At 41.4% G+C, this 21,656-nt stretch overlaps 1 protein-coding gene and 1 long non-coding RNA gene across 7 annotated transcripts in view; one reads left to right on the plus strand and one right to left on the minus strand.

Annotated features, from left to right (window-relative positions):
- TAF4B (TATA-box binding protein associated factor 4b) overlaps nucleotides 1–21,656 on the plus strand; it is an 83,434-nt gene that overhangs the window by 50,738 nt on the left and 11,040 nt on the right. The window lies entirely within an intron of this gene.
- LOC144588976 (uncharacterized) overlaps nucleotides 1–21,656 on the minus strand; it is a 44,182-nt gene that overhangs the window by 15,138 nt on the left and 7,388 nt on the right. The gene's annotated exons all lie outside the window — the stretch shown is intronic.

Raw genomic sequence — 21,656 nt, forward strand, 5'->3', positions numbered from 1 at the left:
CCAATAGAGGCAAAAGTGAACATGCTCCTTAGGCATGGATTACTGACTGGATGAATACCAGAACCAGGAATTGAGTGAACCTAAATAGAAGCATATTGCAATGCAGCTCTTTGCTGTAGCACCCTGCTTGTGTATAATTTGTTGTAGTTTCCCATTGCAAAGTTCTTTATGCACTTAACAGTTGAACACCTTTTATTTCAGGCAGCCAAATAGGCTAAGGAGTATATCTAGCCTGAAGAAGCAGGTTTTTTTTAAAAAAAGACAAATTGTCAACAACAGGAAATTTTTAGTAGTGATAGATTTTTCCTCCAAGACTACCTTTAATCACATCATTTAAGAGTGCAGGTGTAATACTGAATTATCCTGATATGTGCTGGGTGGCAAATTCTGCCAAATATGGCCCTTCCAAGAAATTCCTGGCTTGTTGTACTGATAATTTTATCCTACAAAAAGTGGAGAAGAAACTAGAGTAGCTGTCCTTATTTGATTCTAACCAATAGAGATGACTTGGTGGAAGAAGTAGCAGCAAGGAGAATTCTGGGGAAGGTGATGACATTCTACTTGAGTTCTTTATTTCAAAGGAAAGAAAAGGAGAGTGTAATCATACTTCTATGCTGGATATTAGGAAAGCCCATTTTAATAAACTCCGAACAATGGTAAGTAAGGTCCTATGGCAGGAGATCCTAACAGGAAAAGGAGTCCAAGATTGTGACAAACCCAGACCTACTGGGATATGCCACAGTTTCACTAAGCTGCCACCAACCATTCCCTATAAGAAGTCACACAGACCAGGGATGGATTTTCAACAAATAAAAGAATAAGGTTTATTTAAAACAACACACAGGGAAAATAAAAGGATCAAGTGAATAAGATACAGTAACGTGGCTTAGTCTCATTCATACATACACCAGGTTGGTTCACACAGAACACTCTTAAATAAAGCACAGACCCTGAACCTATCAGTTCTGGCTAACCATACAGACACCTGAACCTATCAGGTTGGTACTGACTGACACACAGTAGTACCCTGTCTGACACACAGACTCCCACTCAAGCTTCTTCTCTCAGCTCTTCTCCAGCTTCTTCTGCTTCTCCACACAAACTCCACATATATATACAGTACAGCCCCTCCTCCTGATGTCCCGCCTTCCACTCCCCATAGGATGGAACTTTCCCTCCAAACCCATGACAGACAGGTAACATCAGTGCTGTATGTAACACCTCCCCTCTTTATAAGTTGTTTTGTAGGGGGAAAGCTAAGGTGCTTTTCACCAAAAAACAACCTGGTTCCAAAACATACAAAAACATTTATACAATGACATCCAATACCATACTTACTCTAGGATAAACATTTACCATTTACAATACATCAAATTACCTTTATTCATACAAACCAATCATGTTTTTAATACACAAGTACATTTAACCTTTGGTCACCAAAATATATACATAGTCCATGTTTCTTTCGCCGTCTTCATTCTTCAGGTCTTCTTGACAAGGCGTCAGCAACACAGTTCACTGACCCTCTGACCACCTTCACTTCAAAGTCATAATCTTGCAGGTTTAAAGCCCACCTCATAAGTTTACTATTGTGGGTTTTCATTGTCTTTAACCATTGCAGTGGTGAATGGTCAGTGCACAGAATAAAATGTCTTCCCCATATGTAAGGCTTGGCCTTCTGGATCGCGTAGACTATGGCCAGGCACTCCTTTTCCACGGTTGCCAAATGTCTCTCACCTTTCTGGAGTTTCCTACTCAGGTAGGACACTGGATGCTGGTCACCATTCTCATCCTCCTGGCAAAGAACTGCTCCTACCCCGCTGTTAGACGCATCGGTGTAGATGATGAACTCCCGGTCGAAGTCTGGAGCACGCAGCACTGGATAGTTGATGAGGGCCTCCTTCAACCTCTGGAACGCCTCCTCACAGTCGCTGGTCCACGGGATGCGGTCATCAGTCTTCTTCCTCGTCAGATCGGTCAGCGGAGCCGCAATCTCGCTAAACCTCGGGATGAACTTTCTGTAGTAGCCCACCAACCCAAGAAATGATTTGACTTTTTTCTTGGTGTTGGGTCTGGGCCAATCACGAACTGCTTCTATCTTGGCCTCGAGGGGTTTTATCACTCCTCCCCCTACTATGTGACCCAAGTATTTTATTTCTGGGCTACCCAGCTGCAGTTTGTTCTCTTTGCAGGGCCTAGGCCAAAGCACTCCCTCCCCTGGGTTAAAGTGCCTCTCCCTGCCTTCCTGGTCATCCCAAGCTTTCTTTCTGACCTTTTGAGCTTGCAGGGTCTCTGCTGCTAGCTCTAGGTTTCTCTTTAGGTCATTTATTAAGGTGTCTATGTATGTCACAATGTCTTGTGGGTCATCCTGGGTGATCTGCTCCCAATTTTGTTTGATCAGATCAAGGGGCCCTTTCACCCTTCTCCCAAATAAAAGTTCAAACGGACTGAACCCGGTACTGGCTTGTGGCACTGATCGATAAGCAAACAAAAGGGATTGCAGCTTCTGGTCCCAATTGTTTGGATTCTCTGCCAAGTAAGCCCTAATCATGCGCATTAGAGTCCCATTGAACTTCTCAGTTAACCCATTACTTTCAGGGTGATAGGCAGTGGTTTCCTTGTGCTTAATTCCACAGATTTGCCATAAGCATTTCATGAGCTTCGATGTGAACGATGCGCCCAAATCTGTGATTATTTCTGAGGCAAATCCCATCCTGGACATATACCCCACCAAGGCATCTGCCACTGTGTTAGTTTCAATGTTAGTCAAGGGTATGGCTTCAGGGTACCTCGTGGCATGGTCCACAATGGTGAGAATGAACCTGTTCCCCCTCTTTGTGGCCTTGGGCAAAGGTCCCACAATATCCACCCCTATGCATTTGAACGGAGTGTCAATCACAGGCAAAGGGCACAACTTTGCTTTGGTCCTGTCACGGTTATTCCCCTGCCTCTGACACATATCACATTGTTTACAGAACTCCCTGATCTGCTTCCCTATGTCAGGCCAGTAAAAATTCTGTGTGATTCTCTGCTGTGTTTTGTTCACCCCTAAGTGTGCAGCAAACATGTCAGAGTGCCCCCTTTGTAAGATCATGGGGCGATACTTTTCAGGTACCACTAGCTGACTTCGGATCCCATCTCCCCCTTTTGAGATATTCCTCAGGGTCTCTCTATACAAAATCCCCTTTTTCTCTAGAAATCTCACTGGGGTTTCAGGTGTTAGCTGGGCGTCAGTCACCTGTTCAAAACACTTTTGGAGAGTGGCGTCTGCCTTTTGCTCTTGGCCAAATCGGCTGTCTGTGGTTAAGGTTTCCACCACAGCTTCTGAACTCCCCTCTGCTTCCGTCTCTGGCTCATCAGTACCCCCCTGAACTGTCCCCGTGGTGGCTTGTGAACGTGTAATCACTAGCACCCGTTTCACATGTTCAGCCAGGTCATTTCCCACGAGCACGGCTGCTGGCAGAGTCGATGAAATCGCTAGCCGCCAAACTCCCCTCCAGCCTTGAAAGTTCACAGGTACCTCCGCTACTGGCAGTGAGATCACCTGCCCCTCAATCCCTGCCACCTTCATGCTCTCATTTGGGATTATATATTCCCTAGGAATAATATCTGGATGGCACAGGGTCACCTGGGAACAAGTGTCCCTCAACCCCCGATACTGATGGTCAAGTATTCCTATGTCCACCCCTGCTGTTTCAAACAACTGAGAATCTGTTCTCACGAGCAAGCAGCGCTTGACCTCCACAAGAGGACCATTTTCCTCAGCCTGATCAGCAGATGTAACTGTTCCAGATTGAGTAGCCATGGCAACAGGCTCCCTCAGTGACAAGGAGCTTTGCTCTTTCTGGACACAGAACACAGCTTTTGGCTTGGTTCCACTCAAATCCTGAGGCACAATTCCTTTTAGCTGCTTTAATTTCCCACACTCTGAGATTAGATGGCCCTTTCCCTGACAGAAATAACATTTTCTGCTATATTTTGAGTCTTTCTCATCTTGTTTTGGTTTTCCCTCCAAAATCTGAGGTCTTGGTTTCATGTCTGAGGGCTTCCCTTCACCATGGGCCCCTCCCCCTTGCTGGCTTTTCCCTGGTCCCTGAGAGTACTTGCTGTAGGTTTCTCTGGGTTTATCTACAGATTTCCACTCAGCACCTAAGGGTTTTCTTATTTGATAAATAAAATCTGCGATCTCTGCTGCTTCGGCCACAGATTTCGGTTTCCTTTCCCTCACCTGGAACTTCAGTTCCCCATGCAGGACTGAATAGAACTGTTCCAGCGCTATCAAGTCTTTGAGCTGCTGAAAGGTCTCTGTTCCCTCCTGAGATAGCCATTTCTCTAGCAGCCTCACCAATTGGGCCCCCACTTGGGTAAAAGTCTGCTCTGGTTTCTTGGTGATTGACCTGAATCTTTGCCTCAGCTGTTCCGCATTTATCCCATGTCTGGCAAACACCAGTTTTTTAAACTCTGCAATATCTTTCATCAGTTCCTCTGGCATCTCTGCATAGACTTCTGCAAGGCTGCCACTGATTAAAGATCGCATGATGGTCATCTTCTCAGTTTCCCTTACTGAGAAGTCCACAAACGCTCTTTCCACTAGGGAAAAGAACACTTCAGGACAATCTCCCTTGTGGTACACAGGGAATTTCTTCAGGTCAGCTTTAGACAATTGGCCTCCCTCAGAATCCCTATTGTTATTATTGTTCTGATTCATCAGTTCCAGTTTTCTTAACTCAAACGCCATTCTTTCTTTTTCCAGAGCAATTTTCTCTCTCTCCCTCTCCATTCTTTCTTCTCTTTCCATTTTCTCTATTTCAAATTGCCTTTGTTTCTCTCTTTCCCTTTCCTCCATTTCCCTCACCCTCAGTTCATGCTGTTGGGCTATGAGCAATTTTCTGAGTTCTGGGTTCTGTTCTCCCGTGCTGTCACCTTGCACTGAGCCAAATTCATCCTCAGAACCTTGGTCTACCTGGGGGTCTTTCACTTCACCCATTTCTGCCATTTGGCTTCGAGTCAAGGGCATAATCCCCCCCCCCCAGAACAGGCTGCTTTCAAAAGTCAAGCCTCAAAATAAAGCGACCACTTTTTTTTTTCTTTTGCCTCAGAACCAGCTTTCTATAGATTGCTGCTGTTCTTCAGCACTAACTTGCAACAGTTGCGAGCCAGAGTCTACCCCCCTCTGCTAGGCCTCTCAGCAGGCAGGCTAGATCACTGCTACTACACAGTTTTGCCTCAGCTTTTTTCCCGCCAAAACAGGCTGCCTCAGAGCCCCCTAATCTAGTCCCCAATCTGAGGTTACACGTTCTTCTACTAGCGCACCTCCCCGTGAGGTACACCTAGAAGATTACCTACATGCTCTCAGATTGTCCCTGACTAGACCCCCCTTGCTCTGGGCACACTTGCCAAGGCTTTGCTGTACCACTGGACAACTGGACCAGTCGTATCCCACACGCTGGACACCAATCAATGTGACAAACCCAGACCTACTGGGATATGCCACAGTTTCACTAAGCTGCCACCAACCATTCCCTATAAGAAGTCACACAGACCAGGGATGGATTTTCAACAAATAAAAGAATAAGGTTTATTTAAAACAACACACAGGGAAAATAAAAGGATCAAGTGAATAAGATACAGTAACGTGGCTTAGTCTCATTCATACATACACCAGGTTGGTTCACACAGAACACTCTTAAATAAAGCACAGACCCTGAACCTATCAGTTCTGGCTAACCATACAGACACCTGAACCTATCAGGTTGGTACTGACTGACACACAGTAGTACCCTGTCTGACACACAGACTCCCACTCAAGCTTCTTCTCTCAGCTCTTCTCCAGCTTCTTCTGCTTCTCCACACAAACTCCACATATATATACAGTACAGCCCCTCCTCCTGATGTCCCGCCTTCCACTCCCCATAGGATGGAACTTTCCCTCCAAACCCATGACAGACAGGTAACATCAGTGCTGTATGTAACAAAGATATTTGGGGGTTTCTTCAAAAGAAATTTGTAAACCACAACTACAAAAAATTCTGATAAGAAAAAAAGGTGGAAGACAGGAAAAGCTCAGAGAAGAAATAAAAATAAAAAAGAGCACATTTAGGGAGTAGAAGGAAGGCAAGGCCACAAAGGAAGTATATAGACAAGTGGCAAAGAATTGCAACACTTGCGTTAGGAAGGCAAAAGCTGAGAATGAGCTGAGGTTAGCAGGAGACACTGAAAACAATAAAAAACATTCTTCAGATACTTGCATAGCAAAAGAGAGAGAAAAGAAATAGTGGCTAAGCTCCTCCATGGCGATGGAAAAATGATTACAGATGACAAAAAAAAAAAAAGGCAGAAATGCTTAATTAATACTTTAGCTCAGTCTTTTCCCAAAAGACAGTCTATGATCCTCCATGCAAATGAGAACTACAAGTGGAGGGGACAGGATTGCGGCTTGAGACTGATAAACAAATAGTCAAGGAAAACCTTATTACTTCAAATGAGTTCAGATCTCAAGGGCTGGATGAACTGCATCTAAGAGTATTGAAGAACTTGCAGAACCAGAGTCTGTTATTTTCTTGAAATCATGGAGAATGGGTAAAGTGCTGGATGATAGGAAGATGGCTAACATTGTCCCTATCTTTAAAAAGGAGGAACCTGGGAACTGTCCCTTTGAAGATAGGGACAACATTGGCCAGCTTCCTATCATTCAGCATTTCACCCATTCTCCATGATTTCAAGAAAATACCAGTAATCCTGACTGGTCTACAGGGAATTCCAGGGAAAATTCTGGAACAGATTACAAAGTGGTCACTATGGAAGCATCTTGAAAACAGTGCAGTAATAATCAGAAACCAACGTGGATTTGTCAAGAATAAATGCTGCCAGACTAAACTTATCTCATTTTTTGATTGGGTAACCTTCCTGGTAAATGGTGGGAATGCTGTAAATGTAGTATCTCTTTACTTCAGTAAAGCTTTTTGACAAAGTGCCCCATGATAGTCTAATAGCAAGCTAACTAAGTATGGGCTGGATAGAACAACCATCAGATCACTTGTATTGGGTGTGTGCAGAGAATGCTTATCAGATTTGCAGATGACAGAAAATTTGGTGGAACACATAAATGCCTGGGAGACAGATTTTTTTTTTTTTTAAAAAAATATCTTGATAGGCTCAAGCACTGGGTTGAAAAGTACAGAATGAAATTTAACAGGGATGTGTGCAAAGTTTTATGCCTGGGGGAAAAACCCGAAACGCAAGTTACAAGATGGGGGATATTTGGCTCCCTAATATTACATGAGAGAAGGATCTTGGAATTGTTATAGATCACAAGCTGAATATAACCAACAATGTAATATGTCTGCAAAAAAGACCAATGCTGTTTTAGGTTATATTAACAGAAGTAATAGCCTATATAGTGTGGGCAAGTGAGCTCTAGCAATGATCTCTGAGCAAAAACAATGGAAGACTATCTTGACTCACCAACAACATTATCCTGCCAACGGGAACATTAACTTGCCTTTCAGGCTGGGTGTGTGCATTGAAATTTTAATAAATTAGTGTCTTTTTTCTTCTATATGTAGAATGAGCTTTTATCTACCTTAATTACTCCAAAAAGATTTGAAATCATGAGCTTGATACAACAACTTTCCCAGGTCCCTCCCTTTGCCATCAAGCTTTCATTAGGCAAATCACTGTGTTTACTCCTGAGAAACAAAGGCTGTATAAGAGCAAAGTAATAATTATTTCTAGCTTTTACTTTTATATAATTCTGGAGGGTATGTAATAGTTGTCCTTTAGACATATTCTTGCAGTCAGTGATGTGATTCATGCCTTACTAAGCATTTGAACTGCAATTCTACATAGGACCATAGATGAAAATGCCAGCGGTAATGAAGTCTTGCATCAGAACAATATAATCTCCCACTTAAATGGAAGAACTCATTAAGGCACCCAGTAATATGCTTTGTTTATAAAGGGTGTGTATAAAACATGGCATGTTAGTGATTCAATTTGTTTCTTAAGAATATACCAGCCGCTTTACATGCTGCAGGAGTAAATCTGGGTTTGCTACAAGAGAGGCTCAAACAGGGAACTGCAGCCAGTGTCACCTCCTCAATGAAGTATTAAGACATTTTCAAGTGTGTTACAAAATGTGAGATAGGTGCTGGCTTCTTAAAAGGTGTGATGTTGGCTCTGTTCTGAGCCCACATGTGAATTGATCTGAAGAGGCCTGCTTTTTGAACATAATTACTGTAACTTGCTCTGTGTTGGGCTGGTGATGGAAAGTGTCAGGAAACTTCAGTGGGTCCAAAATGCAACAGTTAGATTGCTAACTGGAGTTGGTTACAGGGATCGCATAATCCTACCATTACAGCAGCAGCACTGGCTGCCAATCAGTTCCCGGGCACAATTCAAAGTGATGGATTTAACCTGTAAAGTCCTAAATGGCATGGGTCCAAGCTATCTCAAAGACTGTGTCTCCCACTTGGAAGCAGCTTGGGTGTTAAAATCATCAGGAGAGGCCTTTCTTTCAGTCCCACCATTGGATGGGGACACAGTAGAGAGCCTTCTCTGTTGCTGCTCCCAGACTTTGGAACTCTCTCCCATAGGAGGTCAGATTGTCCCCATCTTTGCTGTCCTTCTGAAAGCAGGCAAAGAACTTGCTCTTCAGTCAAGCTTTCTCTCAGTGACTGCCTACAGTGGGGTCTTGACTTAAGAACGGCTTGAGTTAAGAACATTTTGACTTAAGAACCGCTGTCATAGCAAAATATTGACTTGACTTAAGTACTTAGATTTGAGTTAAGAACTGAAAAAAACCCACGTGGGAGGCAGGGAAATTGCAAAATTTGAACTTTCAGTTAACTGTTGGCCAGTGAAAAGGGTGCCTGTCTGCTTCCTCACTCCTCCCAGCGTTTAGAGAGTGGATTGGGAGACAGTCTTCAGACTGCCTGGTACTGTACTGCCTGGACTGTATTTTCCCTGCCTTCCCTGAACCTTTCTTGACCTAAGAAAAAAAAGAAACAAAATATCCCCCTCTAGTGGTCGAAGGCGGAATAGCAGCTTCCCATTAGTTTCTATGGACGGAAAAGAGCAGATACGGATTAAATGGTTTTCAATGCATTCCTATGGGAAATGCAGATTTGACTTGAGAACTTTTTGACTTGAGAACCGCCTTCCAATACGGATTAAGTTCTCAAGTCAAGACCCCACTGTACATGAGTGACAGGCTATGTGGCTGGTTACAAGAGTGACTTTTAGATGGATTTTTATGCATTACTGCTCTGACTTGATTTTTAGTATTACTTGTGTTTATCATCTTCCAGTGGTATTTGTTTATTCCTTTTTTAGTATTTTCATATTTATTGTTTTAGCTTTAATATTATCTTTTGATGATGTAAGCTGCCTCTTTGTACTTATTGTTCTTAGCTTTAAATATTGGCATTTTAACTATGTAAACCATTGTTCTCATCTCATTGTTTTTAGCTTTAAATATTGGCTTTCAATGATATAAGTTGCCTTGGGTCCTTTTTAAGGAAAAATGTTGGGTAAAAATGAATAAAAAAATTAATTTGCTATGTAATTAGTAAAAGAAGTGATAACTTGCACAAGAGAGGCAGTATTAGTAGAGATATTTTTTTTGCTGAATTCTCTTTTAGCAGTTCAGATTTTCAGTGATTAAGGAGAAACCTGCATTGTGCTTCTTTCTTTTACTGTATACACATCTTCTGGATCATTTTTATGCAATCCATCTTTCCATGTCATACCTTGAAAGAGCAAAAGGCTTTCCAGCTTAGTTTTATAATTTTGAATGGAGGAAGTACGTTTCTTGCAAACTGTTCTCTCTCATGCACAGTTTTCTGGTTGCAGCATACAGTGACTGAGATGCTTTTGCTTAGCATAGTAAGTTGTAACTAGAGTACAGCTGATTCATGGACCTACTCTAGTTGAGGCTTACTATGCTGAGCAACAGGATTTCAGCCAGTGTGTGCCAGGAATTCTTCCAAAGATTTCCATGCAAAGGTGAATCCCAATAAGAGAATCTCCTGGATGTACATATCTGTTTGCTTGTGTTTGGAAATAGTAACTTTGAGTTGTCAAGGGATCTGAAGATGAGTAGAGATGTGTTGTTATAAGTACTGTGATCATAAAGTGTTTTTTTTTTTAATCAAATACTCTTTTAGAAATGTTTTAAAAGTGGCAGGATGCTTGCAAGGCAAGCAGACAGGGAAAACAAAACAAACAAACAAAAAACCCTCATCCTGATCAGTAAACAGTATTCTGTTTTGAGCAGAGATAAAAGGATGACCTTGAAATAGAAGAATATGTCTTAAGGGTCTATACATGCTATAAATCATCAAAAGCAGATTTTCTTTCGAATTTAAATATGTAGAACTTGGGAAAGAAAGAGGCACACTTTCAAAGAAGATGTCAAAACTAAAGCAGTTTGACACACATTTGTCTAAATCTAGTCACTGCACTTATCAGTGTTAAATAAAATAGTGACAATGATGCCCCAGAACTATATCTTACATTCAGGTGCATACAATTCAGTGAATTATACGGCATCTTGGCATTTGAGTGAACTAGTTAGTTTTGTCCTTTTGATCACACTGTATACGATTCCATTTGCCTGTCAGTATTTAAGAATAACCAGTATGGTGTAGTGGATACTGTGATGGAGTAGAGTTCAGGACACTTGGGTTCAAATCTCTGGTTGGCCATGAAAGCGCTCTGTGTGTGTGTGTGCGTGTGTGCACGTGCATGCGTGTTCGTGAGCATGTGTGCAACTGGTAAAACCACTCTTAAATGTTTCACTTACTGTGAAAGCTCTATTAGGCTTGCTGTGCATTGTATCTGGCTTGGTGGCACATATCACAATTTAAGTCAATAGGGCACTATTATGTTCTGCTGGGAATTACGTGGTTTTTTTAAAGGAAAAAGGCAAGAAATTTTTCAAAAAGGGCAGCTGTACTACTGCAACTCTTAGTTGTAAAATAGGCTAGTTCTTCTTTGTGGCCTCTGTGAATGCACACAAATGGGTTTTACTGTGCCTACACAGGACTCCTTGGCTTAAAAAGATGTGATTAGTAGGACAGAAATCTTCCAAACACCATTTATCTACTGCTGAAGTACCACGTCATGACCCTATCCAGTCTCGACAAAAGTCTACTCGACACGCGTCTGTTCCATCCATATTTCATATTTCAATTCACAAAGACCATTTCAAATATCTCCAGTTTCTTTTTATGGACATTGCTTACCAATATTGTGCCCTTCCCTTCGGTCTGTCCACTGCTCTGCGGACCTTCACAAAGTGTATGGCTCCAGTCGCTGCCTATCTTCGTCTTCACAACATCACAATTTTTCCATATACAGTGGTGCCTCGCTTAATGATTGCTTCGTACAACGAAAAATTCACTTAACGATGGCTTTTTCGGAGCAATCTTGTGCTTCACTTAACGATTTTCCCTATGGGTGATTTTTGCTTAACGATTTCGGGACCATGCTTCACTTAACGATGACAGTTTTAACTCCCCTTGTTTCGCTTAATGTTTTTTTTACAGCCCCGTTTTTGCTATTTTAAAAATATTCTAAAATGTTTAAAAAATGTTTAAAATGCTTGGAATCGTTAGTGCACCTAATAAAACCTTCGTTAACTTAATTTGGCTTTGTTCTGAGTCTTTTTGAATTTTTTTGTGAATTTTTTCCCCCATTGAAATAGGCTTCAATGCATTTCAATGGGTTTCACTTAACGTTTTTTCCTATGGGGATTTTCGCTTAAGGATGGTAATCCGTTCCAATTGGAACGGATTATCCGGTTTTCAGTGCATCTCTATGGGAAATGGTGTTTCGCTTAACAATGTTTTCACATAGCGATTTTTTTTTTTGGAACCAATTAAAATCGTTAAGCGAGGCACCACTGTATAGACAATTGGTTGATAGTAGCACGATCACACGGCATAGCCTGAAGGGACACTGCCTTTGTCCTACAGGCTCTGGCAGATCTTGGCTTTCAAATCAATTACAAAAAACTCATCTCAAGCCATCTCAGACCGTGAATTATGTTAGGGCGCATCTCGATTCTATCATAGCCAGAGTGTTTACCCCTTCCAGAGAGAATACTCAGGTTAAGGCAAGCCATTTGCCACTTTTGGCGTTGCACCACAGTCACAGCTCACCATACACAGCACCTGCTAGGTCTGATGGCTTCAACTATGTCTGTACTCCAACATGCGAGGCTGAAGATGCAGTCCTTACAGGCCTGGTATAGATAATCCTTCTAAGCATCTACCGGTGACCCCAGAGTTAGCTCACCAACATACCTGGTAGACCTTTGTCCCTCATCTCCTGGTGGGCTGCCCATTCAGGCCTCTCCAGCTCAAGATACAGGTTACAGCAGACACCAGTCAGACAGGATGGGATGCACACTGCAGCCATCGAGAGATCCACACTTTGTGGTCAAGCTCAGAGAGATTGCTGCACATCAATCAACTAGAGCTGCTAGCAGTCATCAAATCCTTCCGAGCTTTTCAGTTTCTCCTAACTGGTCACGGGGTCCAGGTCATCACAGACAACATGACCACCCTGTATTATATCAACAAACAGGGTGGCACCCATTCTTTATATCTTCTATATTTAGCAATTCAGCTGTGGGAATGGTGTTATGATCACCATGTCTTTCCGATAGCTCTTCATGTAGTTATGGAGAACAATGAGGTCGCCAACCGACTGAGCCATCTTACCATTCAGATCCATGAGTGCGCCCCCAACGACACCATCTTTTCTCTGCGGTCGGTGGGGGATGCCAGGTCTCGACATCTTCACCACCAAGGTCAATTCCAAATGCAGCAGCTACTGCTCTTGGGCAGGAAGAGGAGAGAATTCTCTAGGCGATGCTTTCATGGTGGACTGGGGCAACGGTCTTCTTTATCTCTTTCCACCTATTCCACTCATCCAACGCATGATAGTCAGGCTTCGCCAGCTAAACTCAGATGCCATTCTACTAGCACTGTGGTGGCCTCATCAACCATGGTTCACCACTCTCAGAGCCATTGCTATCAACTTCCTGAAGTTACCCCTTCAACCATCCTTCTGATGCAGGATGAGGGTCGAATTTGCCACCCTGACCTCGACTCTCTACACCTCACTGTATGGAAAATTCCCCTGACATGGCCGAAGTCTTAAATAGGCTAGGAAGCCCTCTACTCAATTGCTGTATTCATATAAGTGAAACACTTTCATCAGGTTTGCTGCATTGTGGAACTTGCCCATGGCTCCTGTCTCCTTGGATACCCTGTTGAAGTTCCTTCGTTATTTGTTTGACCAAGTATGGTTCATTCAACATTGAAAGTTTATATTTCCGTGATAGTTTCATATCAGCCTGAAGGGTCTGAAGCCTCCTGTTTATTTTCTCATCCCACTTTGAAGAGATTTCTGAGAGGTTTGCGGAATATGCGCCCACCTACATAACCTCTACTTCCACAGTAGTCTCTATAGGTGGTTTTCCGAGCACTCACTCGTCCACCATTTGAGCCCATGGCCTCGACAAATCTCAAACTTCTTATTATCAAGACTTTATTCCTTGTGGTTATAACTTCTACATGTCGAGCAAGCAAGCTCTCCGCTCTTTGGGCTGATTCCCCTTACATTCAATTTTATCCCGACAAGGTTGTCTTATATCCAAATGTGTCCGTTCTTCCCAAAATGATTTCTGATTTCCATGTTAATCAACCACTAATTCTTCCGACGTTATTTCCAAATCCCTCTTCTGATGTTGAGCGCATGCTCCACTCCCTCGACGTTCGTCATGCCTTAGCATTTTACATTTCCAGGACTAAGGAATTCTGCACTTTCCCCCAGACTTTTTGTGTGCTTCCATGGCTCACGAAAGGGCTTTCCTGCTTTCTCGCAGATAGTCTTGAGGTGGTTTCAGTCTCTCAGCCATTACTTTGGCTTATGACTTGGCAGGCAAGACTCTGCAAGAGGTGCTGAAGGCACACTCCATGAGAGTGATGCCAACGTCTACCCGTTTGGTTGCATGGCGTTGAAGTCCCTGACATCTGTTGAGCAGCCACTTGATCTACACCCTCAACTTTTGTGACGCATTATCGTTTTGACATCAGGGCCAAGAAGGAAGCAAGTTTTGAAAGGGCTGTGCCGACTTCATTGTTGGTGTGATGGCCTTCCTTCTGGTAAGTAAGCTTGCTAGTCACCCATTTGTGTGTATTCACAGAGGCCACGAAGAAGAAAAAGAGGTTACCTACCTGTAACCATGGTTCTTCGAGTGGACCTCTGTGAATCCACACATCCTGCCCATTCTCCTTGCTGTCCGTCACCTGGCGTTTTGAGCTTTGTGGGAGTCAGAGCCTTGACAGCAGCGGACATTTTCAGAACTCAGGTATTACGGGCGGGCGGAGCATGCGTGCCATGGGGCAACATCCTACTAACCACGTCTTTTTAAGCTCTAGAATATTCCGAGGAGTCCTGCACAGGGGCAGTAAAACCCATTTGTGTGGCTTTACAGAAGACCACTCAAAGAACCATGGTTACAGGTAAGTAACCTCTCTCTTTGGTCCTGATATCAGAAAGCATAATTTAATTTTACTCTTATACTGTAGGATGTCTGGGTTAAGAAGCCTTCAGATTTGAGAACTAGGAACCAGTTATTCTTTACATTTAGGAGCTTTATGACATGTAGCATGTGCTAATATGATTCATCCTGTCCAGCTTTGACTTAACAGCTCTATGGCTCTTTTTACAGCCTGAGATCATGGAAATCTTGAGTTGTTACACTGCTGAAGACCTGAGGGAAGAAAGTATTGCTTCTGACACAGAGCATTGTGATAGCTAAGACACTGGGAGGCAGAAGCATATAATACTTAATGTTTCAGTGTACAGCATATTGTATATAGAGTGATGACTTTAATGATCTCCTTTAATTTGGAATGTTATGTAGAGGATTGGGCATGGTTAAAACTTTGATAGGAAGCCATAAAGTTTGCCTGGTATCTCTAAATAGTCCTGCTTGAAAGCCTGGAGAGCTGTTGCTGGTCAGATCTGACACTGCTGGGCTAGATGGACCAAAGGTTGACCTGCATATAAGTCAGATTCATACGTTCCTATCTAATTGCTTGAAAAGCAGTTGTATATTTGTAGGTAGGCTGGGAATTGCAACACGTGATCAGATGGGCTTCCTTTACCTTACGGAAAACAGTGTGTTCTTCCCTGGAACTTGGAAGTGAGTCTTTTTCACACCAGGCCACTGCCCTCCCTTTCATTCCAGGTTCTCTTGAGCTATTGCTGTGTGCTGCAGATGTCAGGTTACATTTAAGAGGTTTGTGCTTATTCTGGAACAAGGAAACTGTGACTGATCTCCATTTCTGAAAACAGTCTGGCTGTAAAGCTGTCTGGCTCTTGCCTTGGATGACACATATAGGTTTCTGGGTAGATAGAGAGCCAAAGTAAAGAGAAACACAGCAGTCTTTACAAACTGCTAAATTAGCTCAGAACATTTGGTAGCCCCTGGGTTGCAGCAGAAAAGATTCCACAAGCCTGAAGATCCCACAAGCCTGAAGCCTTTTAATCCCCATTTATTTGCCCTGAAATAATGCACAGATTGCTTTCACTGTTCTCTGCAGGAGAATGTTCTTTTTTTCTACAAGAGGAGATGGAAATGTTTTTGCTCTTATGGATGTTTGGACTATAACTGCCATAATCCTTCTCTTTGACCATACTCACAGAGGCTCCTAGGAACTGACGTCAAACATGGAAAGAGCTTACCCCATATTTGTAAATGTTGAACTGTGGAAATGATATGCACTCCATGAGACTCCTGTAATATAAGGGATGGGATACACTTCCTGTGAATCCAAGATGTGGTTTCAGGAATATTGTATACAAAAGAGTAAATTATGTATGCTGTAAGATTTCCTCACCTCTATATAACTGAAGAGTAGATTTCCATGTTCATGTCTCAGTCTCCTAGCAGTTGTCAGTTTAGGCCATGCTCTTGACACAAAATGTTTGCATGTAAATAGACTAAAATATTCCAGGCTGCCATTCATATATTTAAGTAAAGCAGTTCACTGGCCCATAGAATGCTCTTCTGTACAGAGATGAACTTAATTATTTTCTTGTGAAAGATGTCTGCAATTTAAATGACTAATTGTATTGTAGCTTTCAGCAAAATATATTGGTAATACAAACGTTGATAACATATGAAGGGTCAGAAGATTTATAATTTTGATGAGAGTCTACTTAAAATGATGTGGCAAAGAGCCAGAATCTTTCAGTCTAATAATAGTCTATTAAGTCAACATGACATACTTTGTACAGTATTTGTTACCTCCAGGTACAGATTAAGGATCTGATGTAGCCACGCAAAGTGACATGCATACATGAATCTTGGGTGTAATAGTGAATAAACTGACACTATATTTCCAGTAATTTGTTTCGCTATGTAAAACATTCTGTTGGTTACATTTGAAAGGATTTGTAGAAATGTCACGAGAGTGGGGGCTGGGGAAGGAGAGATGCACAGCTGACTACTAAGAGTCTCTTGGAGATCTTTTGCAGTTTTGTAAAATTCTACTTTGAACAATGATAGCAGATACATAAATATGCATGCTTATTTCTGAACTGTTAAGTGAAAAAATATATTCGCTACTCTTACTGAACCATGCTGTGTCCCTAGAGTTCTCATTCTCTCCTCCTCCTTCAATCAAAACTGTTCTATACATGGACACTTTTTCATTTTATTTTTGGAAAACTGTCTTGGCACTTTTTCATTCCAAGAATCTTGTAACTTATTCTTGAGTTTACCAAAGTAATAATAGATTATAGTTACAGTGGCATGTACAGTTGAACAAAGCAATAGGAAATCTGCTGTTCAAAGAACATTTCTGACTTCTTCTTTTGCCAACTAAGGGTGTGACTGCATTGCAAAGTACCAAGTGGTTCACGCTGGAGTTGAAACAGTTAAAACTGTTTTATTTTCGACCAACCAAATAATGTAAAGCCCTTGGCACACTTTTTTTGAGTGCAAAACCATTACAGTGAAATAACCACCTTCAAGTGGTTCAGATGAGAGGCAATACCTGCTGCCTCTCTTTTGAACAGTTCCTCTTTTTTTTAAAAAAATAATAATAAATGCCTGTCAAGTTAAGCACTGTGTCAGATAAGTGTTGCACTGGTAAGGGTGCCTTGCTTGCTCAGCCTTCAAAAATAAGTGGGTAGGAACCCCTTCCCGCTTTCTTACCATGATGAAAAAGCTTTGCTGAGATAGAGATGAGCCTGTCAGTGTTTCTTGCCACTGTTAATAACTTATTGTTTGTCTCTGTTCCCTCGTACCCCTCCATTCCTTTGAAGGGAAAGCTTTGCTGGGATACAGATGAAATTTACCAAGCTAATCAATGCTTGTTGCTACTTTTAACGACTTATTGTTTCTCCTACCTCCATTACATTCTTGCTGTGATCTAAGAGCTTTGCTGAGATGCAGATTAAACTGACAAAGCTGGTGCATTTTACAGTATGCAGGAAAAAGAAGAGACAGGAATGCTACTGAAAAAAAAGTGTGTCAAGAGCTTTACATGTTGTGTTTGCTGGAAAAGGGATATGGATGTTATACTCATGTCATTGACATGGTAGAAAGTATTACTTTTATGGAAAATCAGTTTTTGACTATTAAGTTTAGTGACAAAAAATGGTAAAACTCATATCATTCTGCAATATCTTTTAAATAGAGGGTGCCTATAATTGTAAGGTCTAATATAAAATTATAAACTCTTTACAATTTACAGTTCCACCATATGTGGAAGAAAGTACCCTTAACTAATATCAGCTTCAGGATATATCAACCTCTACGTTTCGTTTAGTCGTGTCCGACTCTTCGTGACCCCATGGATCAGAGCACGCCAGGCCCTCCTATCTTCTACTGCCTCCCGGAGGCAGTAGAACCTCTAACCTAGGTTTAAATTCTAATGAAAGGTGAATTAAAGTTGAATCTTGTACACAGAAAGAATTGGTAGATCTCCTACATCCTGTACATCTTCCATCTGCAAGTCAATACCCAAATACATGGCAGCTAAAACAACACAAACTATCATTTCCCTTTTATGTGAAATATTAATATGATACAGAGTATGAAGGATACTAAAGTGTACTTTTCAGTGTTGCTTGTGAAATTTTCTTAAATTGGATGCATGCACTGTCTGATGAATCACATCTGAGAGGAGAACATCATTTGTTCATATTTGAAAATTAAGCAGCCATTCTAACTAATATGCGCCCTATTCACTCTTTGCGAGATATGTCTATTCCACATGCATTGAGGGGAATTTGCTGTCATTGGTTTACTGTCAGGAAGGCAATTCTTTTTTTTTTTTTAATAATTTTATTTTATTTAGGAACAGGGATAGAGGGTACAGAAAGAAAGAGGGGATAGGAAAGGAAAAATAGTTTTGGGGGATAGGAGAGCATAAAGTATAACATCATCCAATCAATTCATATTACTAATACATATCAACTTTTTGCTTTTTCACAGTTTGATTACCCTCCTGCTTTTATCTTATCATTTAATTTTAATTTTATTCTATGTTATTCCAACATTGTCTGGTAGCTGCTGCCATTTATACAATACATCCCATCGTTCAGTTTCTTTTTGAATTGAACAGTCTTTCAGCCCATCTGACAGAATATCCATTTTTTCACTTCCCATATTTTCACCATAAAATTATCTGGTTTCAGTATCTCTGCCTCCTTAAGATTTTTGTCATAATGCTTTTTAATTTTGGAAGCTGCATGGGTCACTGGATAACTCTCTACTGCATTCATATTACCTGGTGTCATGTCTAATACAGACGATTCTAAAGTCTGTACAACTTCATTTAAGTTTTGTTTGGCATCTACTGTCCCCTCTTTCGTCCCTTTCATCAAATTTTCTATTTTGCTAAGACCTGCATTCACTTGCTGAAACCCTGTTAATATTAGCCTTTGTATATTAATCTGCCATTCCTTTTCTATTTCTTGCACCACTATTCCAGAACTTTGGGATTGAACAGACCAAGTCTCCATTTGTTCTTTTGAATTTTTGGGGTCCATCTCAGGCTTTGGGGTTTGTATAAATACCACAATAATCACCCCCTAGAAATCCTTCCACAGTTTCCACAATTTTATCAACAATTCAAACCCCTCATCATAAACCTCCCCTTAGATCTCCCTCCAATCGTTGTCCAAATATTGTAGTATAAAAATCAACTTTTAGCCCAGCAAATACAATATCAATTAGAACCGTGACGCAGTTATTTCTTCTTCTCCTGAGTTCAGCAAGCTTCTATTATTAAACTCACACGTGGTCACAAACAAAACAACAGTCACAGAGTCTCAAACTGTCCAGTAGATTGTCCTTGGAGCTCGTCTTGTGATCTTCATTAACCCCTTAATGCTCCTTAGTCCAGTTGGCCACGTCAGCTCCTTCTCCCGAAAACCACCAGATTCTATTATTTATAGTTCACAAAGTCCAGAGAAGGCAAAGAGTAACGTATCCCAGCCACACTGCATCCACCGAAGTCTCTTAAATCCAGTCAGACGGTGTTGCTGTCTGGGATTCTTCTCCAGAAACATAAGATTTATTTTTCCATCTCAGACTCTCGGCTTTAGAATCAGCCTGGCGTTTTAATAGTTCACTTGGAGAAGCTTAGTTTCGCTTTTGAGTCAGACTGATAAGATAAACCCGCCGCTGCATTTATTCTTTCCGCCAAATATTTTCATTCTTATTTCAGCTTAATGAGGCTGTTTCATAAATCAGAGGCTTCGGCTTACTTACTTGTTATATATTTTTAGTTTATATTGATTGCTCTCCTCTCCCCCGGTAAAGGGTTCCTCGCGGCTCAGTGCCAAAAAATGGCGCCCGCTCCAGTCCGTGCACGGTGATTTCTTCAGAAGAAAAAAGTCCGGGTCTGCCTCCCTTTCTTCTCCTTCTGCTGCTCACCATCTGCTTCAGAGAGACTTCTTCTAGACTCTCCTTTGATCCCCATTTCAAAAGGGGGATCCCGGACCGGAGGGTTCCAGCTTTTTCCAGAGAGAGCTCCTCTCTGGAGTTGCTGGCAGCACCGCAACAAAGCCCCGCCTCCCAGGAAGGCAATTCTCAGAGGAGGAGGAGGAAGCAGGATTTCTATGAAGATTCTCCAGATGAAACAGAACATGAGAGGGAAAGAGAGAATGAATGAATGAATGTATTTTGACTTAAGCAGAAAGCCTATGTGGAGGGGGCAGTTTCTTCCTATTGAGATTATGGTCATTTTTGCATGGCGGGGCCATGGTAATTGTGTTCTCTTAATTGTGTAAGGGGGCTGCATGACTTCATAAAAGTGAATAGGGCTATAGTGGCTTTGGTATAGCTGAATCTTGAGTTGTCCACACAGTAGTATGGACAGCTCACACACTCACTCCCAAAAGTAGTGCTGGTAGAGAATAGAAAACAAGTTATAAAAATATTAATAGGGGAAGTATAGTCCTGAGGGTCTTATCCTCAGTCCTTACCTCCTGGGTACAAGAAGACTAAGACTAGATCTCCTATTCACATCTTGGTTTTATTAGTTGCTCCTTTCTTGGGGAATTTTGGCTCTTGAAGAGGCAAATTTTTGGTTGACGTTTGTTCTCTACAAACCCCCTCACAGAAGTAAATTAGGTTAAAACAGAGACAAGCTTCTGGGAAGTGATTAGGCTAAAGATTTTAGAAACCTCCATGGTAGATTGATTGGTGGCATTTAGCATTGTTGCTTAATGGAAATCTCCCAGCTAAGAGACTTTAGCTGTAAGTACAAAACACTTGAGACACAAAGGTTAGGGGGCTGTTTCCATCCCTGGTCTACAGGGCATCCAACCAGCCACTTTTGGCAGCAGAAGGCTCAGCTAGTTGAATCCTCAGTGGAGTTGGATTTTCTTTTAGATCTTCTAAAAAAAGGTTAATTTCAAGATTTGACCAAGAATGATCAAAACAGTCATCTTTGATAGTGCTCCGTTTCTTCTTTTTCATTTTCTGTCTTGCTGATGTTAACGTGTGCATGAAAATTCCTACATTGTTTTGGGGAGATTTTTTTCATTATTATTTATTTATTTTATTTATTTATTGTATTTCTATCCCACCGATCTAGACTAAAGGTCTATGCTGGGCGGTTATTATGCTATTTTACCTAATATGCTTTTAAAGCAAGTACTTTCCCCAATGTGTTCTACATTATTTCATTATCATATACATTTTTGTTTGCACTTGCCCTAAATATATGTTCTTGTATGCCCTCTTTTATTGAAGAAATTTATAGCAAAATTCATTAATTTCTTCTGTCCTTTGGTTCTTGAATTGAATTGGTTTTGAAGATGCAAAGTAGGTTTGTTATGTTATGTGGCTCCAAGTTGACACCTTACACCTAAATATAGCTTTCAAGGTTTGTGAGATATTTAAGGAGTGGCTTTTATCAGTTCCATACACCCAGTAAACTTCGATGGCTGAGCAGGAATTCGAACCCAGGCCTACTGAGCCCTAGTCCTTCATTCTATCTACTACATCACACTGGTTCCACTTTAAAATGCAAACCAAAAATTATGCCTCCTATATCTAATGAAAAGTTGTAGATAATATTAAATAGCAACATAATTGGTTGCTCTATTTTTAT

Source organism: Pogona vitticeps, chromosome 4 (genome assembly GCF_051106095.1).
Source record: "Pogona vitticeps strain Pit_001003342236 chromosome 4, PviZW2.1, whole genome shotgun sequence".
Lineage (NCBI taxonomy): Eukaryota > Metazoa > Chordata > Lepidosauria > Squamata > Agamidae > Pogona > Pogona vitticeps.